The following is a 13,040-nucleotide window of genomic DNA, read 5'->3' as shown; positions in this document are numbered from 1 at the left end:
TTAGTAAATTGTGTTGGATCCTGCTTTGATTATAACTTGTTAAAGTCGCCGAGGCATTGATTTGATTAAGTTTTTTATGATCAATTTTTGACCATTCGACATTAATCGCGCTCTAAAGCTTTTAGAAGCCGTCTTCTGTTTTTGAAGGCCGATTTAGAAAGTATTGCTCATACATTTTCGATTGCGTTAAGGTCAAGGCTGCAGGCAGGCCATTCTAAAATAAGAATTTTTTTCCTGCCAAAAACTCATCAAAATTATTATCAAATAAATTTTCTTCCGTTTATCAAGCCAATACATTTAGGAATCATCTGGTCTGTCAAGATTGAATTTTTTTCATAGGAAAAAATTACTCTTTCCAATATATTTATTTATTTTCAACAGGATTATTTGTTTTATTTGTACCTAAACATTTGATTTCCCGAATATCTCTAGCGCAAAGTTTTGGTTTTCTACTACTAGTGCAACCGTACTTTTCTTTCAAACTTAAGTAATGGAAGGCCACAGTTTTGCTTCTCTTCTCCAAGGAGTATCTATTCTAGAATTTGTAGAACCTACACCTGCTGTAGTAAAGCGATATCCTTTATGCCAAATACATTCCATTTAACTGAAATTTATTTGGTCTCTGACTAAAACCTTACAGAGCAGATTACAATAAAATAAGTACAATTCGGCCGCCGTAGCCGAATGGGTTGGTGCGTGACTACCATTCGGAATTCACAGAGCGAACGTCGGTTCGAATCTTGGTGAAACACCAAAATTAAGAAAAACATTTTTCTAACAGCGGTCGCCCCTCGGCAGGCAATGGCAAACCTCCGAGTGTAGTTCTGCATTGAAAAAGCTCCTCATAAAAATATCTGCCGTTCGGAGTCGGCTTGAAACTGTAGGTTCCTCCATTTGTGGAATAACATCAAGACGTACACCACAAATAGGAGGAGGAGCTCGGCCAAACACCCAAAAAGGGTGTACGCGACAATTATATATATATATATATATATATAATAGAGATAAACCTATAATAAGTGAGAATAATGATTTATATATAAATTTCGACAAGGAAAAACCAATATTACACTCTGAGATTTTGTTAAATCCGTAAGAGCTCCAGAAACAAATGACAAAGATGAACATACAGACCTGTGAGGTGCATTAAAGGATATCTTCTCAAGAAATTTTGGACAATCCAAAAATCAGCTACGAGTTTAAAGAAAGAACTGAACTGTTCCTCTACAACAGCAATGTGCTATAATTAGGGACATCATTTCTATTGCTAGATTTGCAAACTGGAGTATTGAGGCAATATTATACTAATGGAAGTGCAAAAGCAAAAAAAAAAAAGAGAAATTTAAGATCATAGATATAAATTTTTTGTTTTCGAATATCTGAACCTGCCTTGAGAAGCATGGCATGCGAGAAGCTACTTGTGCAACTGCTTTACCTTCATTAGGATCGGGTATCTAGCTTTGGAGAAAATGCGTTGAGGAAAATTGAGTACGACCAAAAATCTACTCACACATTTTCAAAGCGACTTCGAAAAAAACTGCTAACTCTTCAACTAACATTATACACTCTCTGCCTCTCTATGTGCCCGCACGTATTTTCTCTACACCTTGAAGCATTACTAAAAGGAAAAGAGATTACCTTTGAGCATAGTTTTGCGCGGGCACACCGCATGCTTAAGTGTAGTGAGTATGTGACAAATGCAGGTGAGCATTTGGTGAATGAATATGTGCTTCCCTCAGCAACAAATGGGGTAGGTACTCGCTGAGCACCACATGAGAAGTAAAAGTATATGTTTTGACAATTGTTCCGTGGTGGATGGCCACTGATGAACAATGCGCATATAATAAATTTAAGAGAACCGAAGTCATACAGTCACGAGAGAGTGCATTTTGTTTCCCTATCTGTTTTTCGTAGAGGCAACAAAAATCGATTCCTTGAATCTCGTTAACGAACTTTTAACACGAATTTAAAGATTCGAATGGTATGAAATCAGTACAAAGTAGCACCAAGAAACAGACAAGCAGACAAGCTGTGACAGTAGATTTTAGCTACTCGCTGCTGAAAGCCAAAGCCAAAAGTAACTCGGCCGACACGTCCGAAGCATGAAAATCGAACACCACGACGAGCGACCGAGGATGATGACCCACTTTTCGGAATTTTCGCATTAAGAAACAGCAATATTTGTGTCGAATTCAAATAGAATTTAGTGTTCAAATAAATATGTAAATAATTGTGTGTGTTTAGAAAAGCGAAGAGTAAACAAATTACTAATAATTAAAGGCAGTTAAATAAGCGTGGAAAATTTATAAAAATTGAAAAGAAGGAGGAGAAAGAGAGTTTAACCACGCGCATTGAAAAAATCTATTGGCAGAAAAATTCGCTCTATACTATAAAAGCACCCCACAACTCCGTACCGCACCGGACCGCACGTTAGTCAATGTAGCAGTAACAAATATGAGGAGCGAAAATGGAGCACCAGTGGAGCGCTAGCAGATACGATACAGAAAACTGCTGGCACGAAGTTGTGTGAAAATCGGTCGCAAGCTGGATTTCTTGGATACGCGTGTGAAAATGTGCTAAAGATTGTGTTTTCTGCAAAATGTTAAATGAAAAAGGCTAGCAATGTAAAGAATTAAGTAGATAGCAATAAAAGTGTCAAAAGTAGCGAAAATCTATAAAATAGTGGTGTAACAGAGTCGCAGTTTTTTGTTTGGTACACACACAGTGAGTTGGCGAGAAATGTAGAGCAGAGGTTGGCGAAAATAGATCGAAGTATACAAAAAAGTTATTTCTGAGTGAAGGTGTGAACAAATAGTAATATAAATACATACATACATATATCCATTGAAATGCATTTATGAAAAATAACTGAACTCCTCCGAAATGCAAATGTAAAATATAGAAAATCACCAAAAATAGCAACAATACCTAGTAAAATACATAGCAGCAAAAAAATCGAAATCTATATTACTAAATCTAAGCAACCATACGTATATACAGGCATACCTAACTAATAGCAATACATAAAAACCAAAAATACACATAACTAAAAACGTAAAAAATAGAAAACACTTAAATTAAATATTGAATTTAACAAGGAGCAGAAAATTTCGTTAGTAAGCGAAAAAGTGAGAAAATATTGTTAATAAACGATTGGGAAGTCAAACTTTCCAAACGCGAAAAAGCATATCGATATATAAAGAGGCGCGGAGGTGCCAGTGAAGGGTCAGCAGGTGGCAGGTTTGGCCAGCAAATTCGTAAAAATTGCACGCACGCATACCAACACACACACACACGGTGACAGGCAGACACACATCGCGCACGCACGTATACGCGCCGAGACAGCGAATATAAATACGTACACACATATACACGCGCAAAGTGACGAACAGTTGGATGATAGCAACGTAAGCAACGGCCACGGCGATTTGGCTGATTGGGTTGACGCTCACACGCTCACACGTTTGGCAGGCATTTTATAGGCGAGCTCGTGCACACTCGGCTGCACTGTTGTTCTGCAGCCTCTGTAGGCTGTGACTGATGAAATTTATGGTTGCTTGTAAAATCAACTCGCGTAAATGATTTCATACGCCGAGCGGAAGTGGTAACAACAAAAAAACAAAAAATCAACGGCAACAACATTATCACGATATACAGCAACAGCAGCACTAAGGCACAATAAGGCGGTATATCTCAATACCTAAAACAAGAACTACAACGGCGCTTTTAAATCCACATTTAACAATCACAAAATCATAAAAATGTAAGTATATAAAAAACACAAAATGAAATTGTATTATTATTAAATTCACTCATATATACACACACACAGTGCTCAGTACACACAATTCACAACTATACAACTATTTTTTCAACAATTTTGTTGTTTTATTTTCTGTGACAAATGCCGTCGCGTGTTGGCTTTTATAATGCAATGGGCGTCCGCCGCAAGCGAATTGTCTTGTCCTCATCCCCTTGAAAAAATGTTGTGCAGCATAAAAGTGGAAAATATAAAAAAAAAAACAAAATGGGAATAACAAAATTATAAAACTTTCTGCTCGTACGCGTGCATATCTACGCATACATACATATGTAAGCATCTACCCTTGCGCTCATTCCATGGCATAATATGTAGGAGGAACATATAAGCAACCATACATATTCATACGTGTGTGCGTGTGTCTGTGAATATGTGTGTCATACTCTTATGTCTAAAAGCTTACAAATGGTAGCAAATACAAGATTACAACAATTCTTTCACTTTGCCTGACTGAGTTGGCCTTTCTGATAAGAGAGCCACCAACTCATACCCACGCACGTACAAGTATAAAATTGCAGATATTGCTAGGGGTTGGCGATAGCGTTTTCTTAACTTTGCGCTCTTGGAATACTCATACGCCATGTACTCCCTCTCGCCATTCTAACTCGAGTCCAACGTCAATGAATTGACTAGAGAGCGTGAATGTATGAACGAGTATGAATGAGTGTGAGAATGAGGGGATTGAGAGGCTGGGTAAGTTATAATCAACATCGTTTCTGAAATCATATTCAAGTAAAAGTGTAACAAGAAGTTAAAGCAGCCAATGTGGAATAACATATTTGTACCTATTGCTGTTGTTTGCGCTATTGAGTGTAGTAGATATATTTTCGTGCTGACCGACTACCAGCCGGAAATAGTGGTTTTCTTAAGCTTTTTGAACACTATATTTTATACGAAAAACCATATGCCTAGCGAAAACAGCCTTATGAACTATTATGGGATTCTTCTTTATCTAGAAGTGGTCTACTCAGTTTCATATGTGATGCGCAATTAGCCGAAGGAAAAAATCTTGAAAAAAGACCCGATTTGCAAAAGAAAAAAATTCCTTTTTATCATGGAGTATTCACCAGATTTGGCCCCCAGCGACTTCCATTTCTTTTCAGGCCAAACATTTTTTTTTTTAATTTTGCGCCTTTATTACAAGAGAACTAACATAGAGGCTATCGGCCTGAGCAAAGTCTATAGTAGATATGCCGCATTTGGTTCTGGTTGGTGGAATAGCTTTCATTCATATATATATATTTGGCACGTACCACCTTTTTGGGTGTTTTGCCGAGTCCCTCCTCATATTTATAGCGAGCGTCTTGATGTTGTTCCACAAATGGAGGGAACTATAGTTTCAAGCCGACTCCGAACGGCAGATATTTTTTATGAGGAGGTTTTCATGGCAGAAAATACTAGTTTTTTTGTTATACATATGTATATTTATCTATTAAAAACTGTTAAATATTAACACTATGCAATCTTAGTACAATTAGGATTTATTATGCAATGTAGCTTCTGCTCAAATATGAACGAGACGGTATCAATAAAACGGTCCGCGGATGACATATGGCAAAAATAAATTTTTTGTTTTTTGGTAGGACTGTTATAAGCTTACATGGCACATTTCAGTGTGATATGTCACGTAGTTTGTTTTCTGTGCTACTGTAAACAAGACAAGCTCGAGTGTGTTCTTCGAATTTAACGATAGAAATTCAAAGAATTTGTTTGAAATTTTGTTATTCCAACAAATGTTGCAGACAACCTATGGGGACTCTGCTCTCAGCAACATCAGTAAACGACGAAAACATCGGAAAAGTAAAGGAAATTGTGCTTGGAAATCGCACAAATCGCAAAATCGGTTAACGCTGAATATTATTTAGACGTTTTAAAGCGTTTGCGCGAGAATATTCGTCTTAAAAGGAAGGAATTGTGGGACAACAAGTCATGGTTCTTGCATCACGATAATGCACCAGCTCACACATCACGTCTTGTTCGCGATTATTTGAACAAAAATAATGTTAATATTGTTCCGCAAGCACCGTATTCGCCTGATATGGCTCCATGTGACTTTTTCCTGTTTCCCAAGCTCAAGTTGCCGCTCCGTGGAAAACATTTTGAGACAATTGAAGTCATAAAAGAGAATTCGAAGAACACACTCGAGCTTGACTTGTTTACAGTAGCACAGAAAACATACTATGTGACATATCACACTGAAATTTGCCATGTAAGCTTATAAAAGTCCTACCAAAAAACAAAAAATTTATTTTTGCCATATGTCATCCGCGGACCGTTTTATTGATACCGTCTCGTTCATATTTGAGTAGAAGGTAAGTATTTTTGTTAATTCAGTGTGAGCTGTTTTAATTTTCTTTTCTTCGCTATATAAGTTGAAGAATTGTATTTATAGCCGTTTCCCTTATTTCAATTCCGTATTTCCAGATAGGAGTAATAATTGTTTTGTATATAAGCACCATATTTTACTTATGTATAAAGCGATAATTCTGATGCTCGTCCAATTTTTGCATTTTTAATTTTTAATTTTATTTGCTATATCTTTTTTAACTCCGCTCGGGAGCATAGGGCCCCGAATCTTCCATTGTACTCAGTTCTGGGCTGTTGTTTTTGCGCTGTCCCATGTGATGTCGACATCTGCTATTTCGCGCAACTTCTCAAGTGATCTGCTCTCTTGCGGGTTCCGATTAGCTAATTTTTGAAGTGTTAAAGTTGCCAATTTTTCGTCACTGTTTGATACCATTAAAACAGTATCAGCTGCGAGCGTTGCTATCATTTCATTACGTGTTGGCGGAGTTGGCAGTTGTCATTGGTGAGTTATCGGAATATTCGTCTTCAAATTTTATATAAAATTTTGGATGAAAAGTTGTTTTTTGTTGTCAGAATTTTAAAACGGAATATGATGAGTATTTTATTTTATACAAGCAGTTAGACCACTGCCACCGGATACATTGCACTATTTGTGTTGTATTTAATTTCATTTGAAAATTTTTTACCTCGAGGAAACACCTCGAACTAATATGAATTATGATGCAGGAAATGCGAAAGGCATATCGGAGCAGTGCGTAAAATCTGATAAAAAAACTAATAATAATTCCAAAAAATCTATGCGAACGGCAACGGAGTTAAAAAGAAAACAGAAACTAACAGACCATGAGCATTGCACAAATTCACACAAAAAGGTGTAGAGTAGTAGAGAAAAACAGTGAAAACCACAGTCACGCAAAAGAAGTACAGCATTCCAAAAATAAATAACTGAAGCAACTAAAAACGCCAAAAAAAACCGTGCCCATAAGGAAAGCTGAAACATTTGAAAAGAAAATAAAAAGTAGATACTTTTATATAACTATAAGAAATTCACAACGAAAAGTAAACAAAAACAGCTTTAGTAAAATATTTTTGCTAAAAAGCGTCTAAAAATACTTACTTCAACTAACAAATACGAGTATGTATGTGTATGTATGTAAGTACATAGGATACATACATGGGTACATTCGGCACGAATAGTAACGAAATAGAAATTGGAATAACTGTAGCAACAAAAAAGGTCCTTGGATGCCTTTTGACAATGGTTGCATTGGCTCCAGCTAACACGTCGTATAAAACTATAATTCATATGCAGTACACATATACATACACATACACTTATTTACACATATATGCTCTTATTCGCTTATATGGCACTGCAATGGTAAAGTGTGTAGATGTTGTTTTTGCACGGGCGCTGGTGGAAACAAATTTTCTACTACTCTAGAAAATATTGAAGATTGTTAGTTGCGATATCGTAGTTTGGGAGTTACTCTTTGCTTTGATGTGTTTATTCCCACAGCTTTGCTGATACTTGGGTACGAAAACGGCATACAATGACGCTTGTTTTCATTGCAAGTAAACTGAAAAGTTTGGGCGATGTTTAGGGGAAAATGTGGAAGAGTAGAGAACTAAAACTACACTAAATAAGTTTATTTAATGTTCTTATAGGTATACGACTGGATAGTTTTTTTATTATTCATTCGATTGCTTTTGAGTCGTTTAATCCGAATTAAAATTCAGGAATAAAGAATTAAATAAAATTGCTTTGATTTGGTATTCAAATATTTAGATTCATTGTTTGAAGTTTTTTGCTTCCCCTATGTAGAATGAGAGAGTTGATTGTTGAAAGCACAGGTGTTAAAAGTGTAGGTGACGTGCTATATATATAGGGTTATTCAATAGGTGCGCTTCAACTTTTTTCCGATAGGGAGGGCGAACGACGCAATATTTTTTATTTTTCGCTTGTCATTTGTAAACTTCATTAGTATACATTTCATCATGGAACGCTACACACTTGAGCAACGATTGCACATCGTGCAAATTTTTTTTGAAAATAATCGTTCTGTTGCTGCTACTTTAAGAGCATTACGGCCATTTTACGGTCCATTTAACAAGCCGTCCCGTTTTGGGGTTATGTGAAGTCATTGGGCTACAGTAAAAAGCCGGCGACGATTTGTGAGCTAAGAGCCAATATTGAACGCGAAATTGCTGGAATTTCGGCCGATTTATGCAAAAGAGTGGTCGAAAATTGGGTTCAACGATTGGACTTCGTAAAACGTGCACGCGGTGGTCATGCAAAAGAAATCGAATTTCATACTTAAATGTATATGTTCAAACTCGATAATAAAAAAAAAATTAGTTAAAAAAGTAAAACCGTTTGTGTTTTATTAAAAAAGTTTAAAAGTTGAAGCGCTCTTACTGAAAAACCCTATACTATATACAGCCTTGGTCTAAAGCAGTGGTCGCCAACCCGTCGATCGCGAGCTACCGGTAGCTCGCAAAGGCAATTCTGGTAGCTCGCGGTGCTCACGTTGCAAAAAATCCAAAAGCCTGAAAATCATACCAGTATTAGCAAATTTCAGAAATTTTCATAATAAATAGATAAACAGCGGCAACACTGCGGTAAGCGATTTCGCGCCGACAAACACGACGCGAAGTCTCGTCTCCGTTCTAGGATCGGCTGGAACCGATTAGCGTGTTCGAGAATTTTTTGGCTTTATATATACGCAATGCACGTCGACATTGCGCTCAGTTTAATACATAGATAACTAGATGTGAAACTTATTCATTTTGTTAAATTCTGCCACCAGAAAAGAAAAACTGAAACATTTAAAAATCCAGTTAATTGGACAACAGTCAATATTTTTGAAAACAATCGACAAAAATAAGGCTGCAACTGAAGCATCTTATCGTGTTTCCCAGATAATTGCACAAAAGAAAAAACCTTATGAAGACGGGGAAATCATAAAACAAGCATTTTTGGAAGCTGCAGATTCTTTATTCGCCAACTTTAGAAATAAAGACGAAATAGTGTCTGCTATAAAATCGATGCAACGTTCTGCTAATACAGTGATGAGGCGAGTAGAAGTAATGAGCAATGATATTTTTTTACAGTTAAGAAGTGACTTAGATAACTGTATTTATTTTTCACTGCAACTGGATGAATCAACAGATGTAGTTGACACCTCACAGATGGCCATATTTGTCAGGATGGCTTTTAGTGATTTTACAATTAAAGAAGATCTTTTGAAGTTTATTCCACTCAAAGGACATACTACTGGGCTAGAGCTGTTTTCTCATTTAAAAAATCTCATCTCTTCTGAGAAAATTCCAATATCAAAAATGGTAGGCCTGACAACTGACGGTGCTCCAGCTATGGTGGGTTGTGATAAGGGGCTCGTGGCGCTATGTCATAAGGATGAAAGTTTTCCACAATTTCTTAGTTACCACTGTATTATACATCAGCAAGCATTATGTGGAAATTTTCTAAACTTGAACAACGTTATGAAACTGGTGGTGAAAATTGTGAACAAGATTAGAGCTCAAGTGTTACAAAGAAGATTATTTAAAACCTTGGCTGATGAAATTGACTGTCAATACGGAGAGCTACTTCTTCATTCTGAAGTGCGATGGTTAAGCATAGGACGAGTGCTCAAACGTTTCAATGATGTCCTGCCTGCTATACTCCAATTTTTCAAAGAAAGCGATGAACAGATTCCTGAACTGGAAAATTCGACATGGCTCAGAGATTTTTGTTTTCTTGTGGACATTACAGAGAAATTAAATGAGCTTAACTTGCAGCTTCAAGGCAGGGATAAAGAATTAGCGGAAATGATTTCTGATATAAATGCATTTATTACAAAACTTGATTTTTGGATTTTCTTTTCGAAAAGTTATCCAAAAATCTATTAGAGCCCTATGACAGTAAATATCATATGGAAATAGTTTCTAACTTGAAGGAAAACTTCAAAAATCGTTTCAAGGATTTCAACAAAATTGCTTTAGTGACGCAATTTGCTGTTTCACCCTTCATGGACATTGATATACAACAGTTTGCAATTTGTGTTATGAACAACTTTGGCGAAGACATTGCTGTGACAGAAATGGAACTGATTGCTTTTCAAAGTGACTTGACTTTAAAATCTTTAGGTTCAAATACAAAATGTATATGGCCTTTAGTAAGTAAAGATAAGTATTCAGTTTTATGTCGTGTTGCGTTGAAAGTGAAAGCGTTATTAAGTTCAACTTATTTGTGTGAATCTTCTTTTTCCAATATGAGATTTATTAAAAATAAATACCGCAATCGGCTAACAGATATACATTTGGATAACTGTATTCGAATGACTGTATCAAATTATACTGCAAATATTAAAAAAATTATCGATGAGTCAGAATGTCAACCCACTCATTAAATATGCTCTTTTTATCTGCCCATATTTTATTTATATAATAATGTACTATTACTGTTTTGTTGTTTTTTAAGTCGCCTGTGATTTGCCATTATGACTGCAAAAAAATGTGTTACGATTGATAGGTGTAAACATGGATGTAGTTATGCATAAGTATAAGCACTATAAGTCATAAGTTTATTATATATAGAACGTATTTTAGTAAAATAAATACATGTATTGTATGTCGAATATAACTGTGTATTACTTAATTTATGTTGGCTTGTGCAAGTAGCTCGCTGTTTATTTCAAAATCTTGAAAGTAGCTCAACACATTGAAAAGGTTGGCGACCACTGGTCTAAAGTCTTGGGCACCCCACTGAATTACTGATTTTTTTGTTTTTAAAAGTGAAGTAATGATCTCTTAATAATAATTCAGTACAAATAAAAGGAATTTGTTGATAAAAACATTTATATTTATTTAGTACGTCCACTCCTTGCTTTGATAACAGCAGCAATCCTCTGGGACATACTGCGTACAAGATTTGCACATTCGGCTGTACTTATTGCGTTGCACTCGTGAATTAAAGAATTTTTCAGGGCTATTTGCGATATTCGGCTGTGTTCTTTTATCTTATGTTTTAAAATAGCTCACGTTTGCCTTGAGGGGTTTAGATCTGGAGATTGTGCTGGCTAATCTAACAAAACAATCATATTGTTTCTAAACCAATGCATCGTAGTCGTTGATTTGTGACAAGGAGTATTGCCTTGTTGGAATAGAACTCCATCTGAATTAGTGTCGCCGAAAATGCGCTTTAACAAAGGCAAATGTACAGTTCCATGCGACCGTCGCAAATGAATATTTCGCCATCGGCCACAGAATATTCGAATTGGTATCCAAACGCCTTTTCCGATTTTTTTTCTTCAGGGCTTTGCATACTTTAAACCTGCTTCGAGAAGCCTTAGAAGCCCTTTAGACCGAAACAATGAAGGGTATAGAATTTTGAGTGTATATGGATCAGAGCTTTGCAAAGAATGACGTCTAACAAATGCCAGCGTGGCAAGTGACATTGTACTCCCATGTTCTTAATCTCGTCGACCGATTGAATAGTGGTATTATATAAGTGGCACGATATAATAAGTGGCTTGGGCAATAAAGTATGACATTTTTTAATGTTAAAACTTAAAACAAAAAGATACAATGAAATCAGATCGGCATATGCCTAATCAGTTACAATATTATTTATTTTTTTTTTATTTCAATCACTTATCATTTCTTTAATGCATACATATCAGCACTAAATTCATGTTTGTGATCAATAGATGTAATTTCTTATTATGCTTAAGAAAAGTATACACCATAAGTGTGTGCTTGTAAGCAACAGCAACGATATGAGTGCCATCATCAATGAGAAACTGATGGTAGCCAGCCGTACAAAAGGATGATAGATTTATTAGATATCACCAATAACTATGGTGAAAAACAAAATTGTGAGGGGAACTTCGGTAGACACGTCTCGGGGGATTCGCCAACCGAGATCATACATATTTCACAACACACTCGTCCAATCAGTCGCTGTTCAGACGAGAACGAAGTGGAATTGCTTTAATTTCTTTCCTATATCACTAACACATTCTTGGTTTTTTCATAAACACCTGATTCTGTTAAATTCGCTGAGAGCCGGCTAACCACGCCGCTACGCCATTATAAAATTGCTCATATAAAAATGTCTCTCCAGAAAATTTAAGCTTACCAAATACGATTCGATGATACGGCAAGTACTTGTATACGGTGCTGAGATTTGGTCCGTGCCACTGGCAGAAGAAGAAATACTTGGGATTTTTGAGCGCATTAACTTAGGATTTCTTTTTTTCGGTTACCAGATACGGTATAACAGCAGCTGATGTGCAACGGCAGACGAACGTTGAGATGGCTACAAAACATAACCGAAGACCTGAAGAAGATGAAAGTAAAAACTGGAAGACGGCACATCTTGATCGAGTTAAATAGAAGAGGATTGTTGCGGAGGCTAAAGCTCACTCCGAGCTGTAATGCCGATGGATGATGATAAAGAAAAGTATATGTCTTTTATTTATATTAAAAATTAAAATAGCACTGATTAGTTGCCAAGCAGAAGTCTCAAATTATTATCTGCATAGTTTACCATAAGTACTTCTCTTGGCGCTGGTGGTGCGACCCTGTAGGGGTGGTAGTCCGAGGCATTGGCATTGACATTAGTCAAATACTTTTTAAATATACTCAAGGTCCCACGAGCCGAGTTCCAATCGCAAAAGTTTGTAAGGCAGGCCTTGAATTTGAGGTGGCCCTTTTGGGTAAGATAAGCGTGTAGATTTGAAAGTTTTTTTGTGAAATGCTGTATTTCCAACAGTCTATGAAAAATAGACTAAAGTTCAATAATTCAATCAATAATAAATTAAAGCTATAATTTACTTATTTGGTTTTAATGTAGAGAATGTAACATTTCTTAAAGTTTACAAAGAAATAATTTTAGAGAATACTTAGA

The 13,040-nt window shown here is 36.2% G+C and overlaps 1 protein-coding gene across 1 annotated transcript in view; it reads left to right on the top strand.

Moving 5' to 3' along the window:
• The first annotated feature begins 3,687 nt into the window (after positions 1–3,687).
• The window catches only part of LOC129253486 (uncharacterized), a 120,783-nt gene continuing 111,430 nt past the window's right edge, over positions 3,688–13,040 (top strand). Inside the window, exon 1 of the mRNA XM_054891882.1 lies at positions 3,688–3,763. The gene's annotated coding sequence lies outside the window, so the exon portion shown is untranslated. The remainder of the gene's footprint in view (positions 3,764–13,040) is intronic.

The sequence above is a fragment of the Anastrepha obliqua genome, chromosome 1 (assembly GCF_027943255.1).
Source record: "Anastrepha obliqua isolate idAnaObli1 chromosome 1, idAnaObli1_1.0, whole genome shotgun sequence".
NCBI lineage: Eukaryota > Metazoa > Arthropoda > Insecta > Diptera > Tephritidae > Anastrepha > Anastrepha obliqua.
This window is presented reverse-complemented; position numbering and strand designations above follow the sequence as displayed.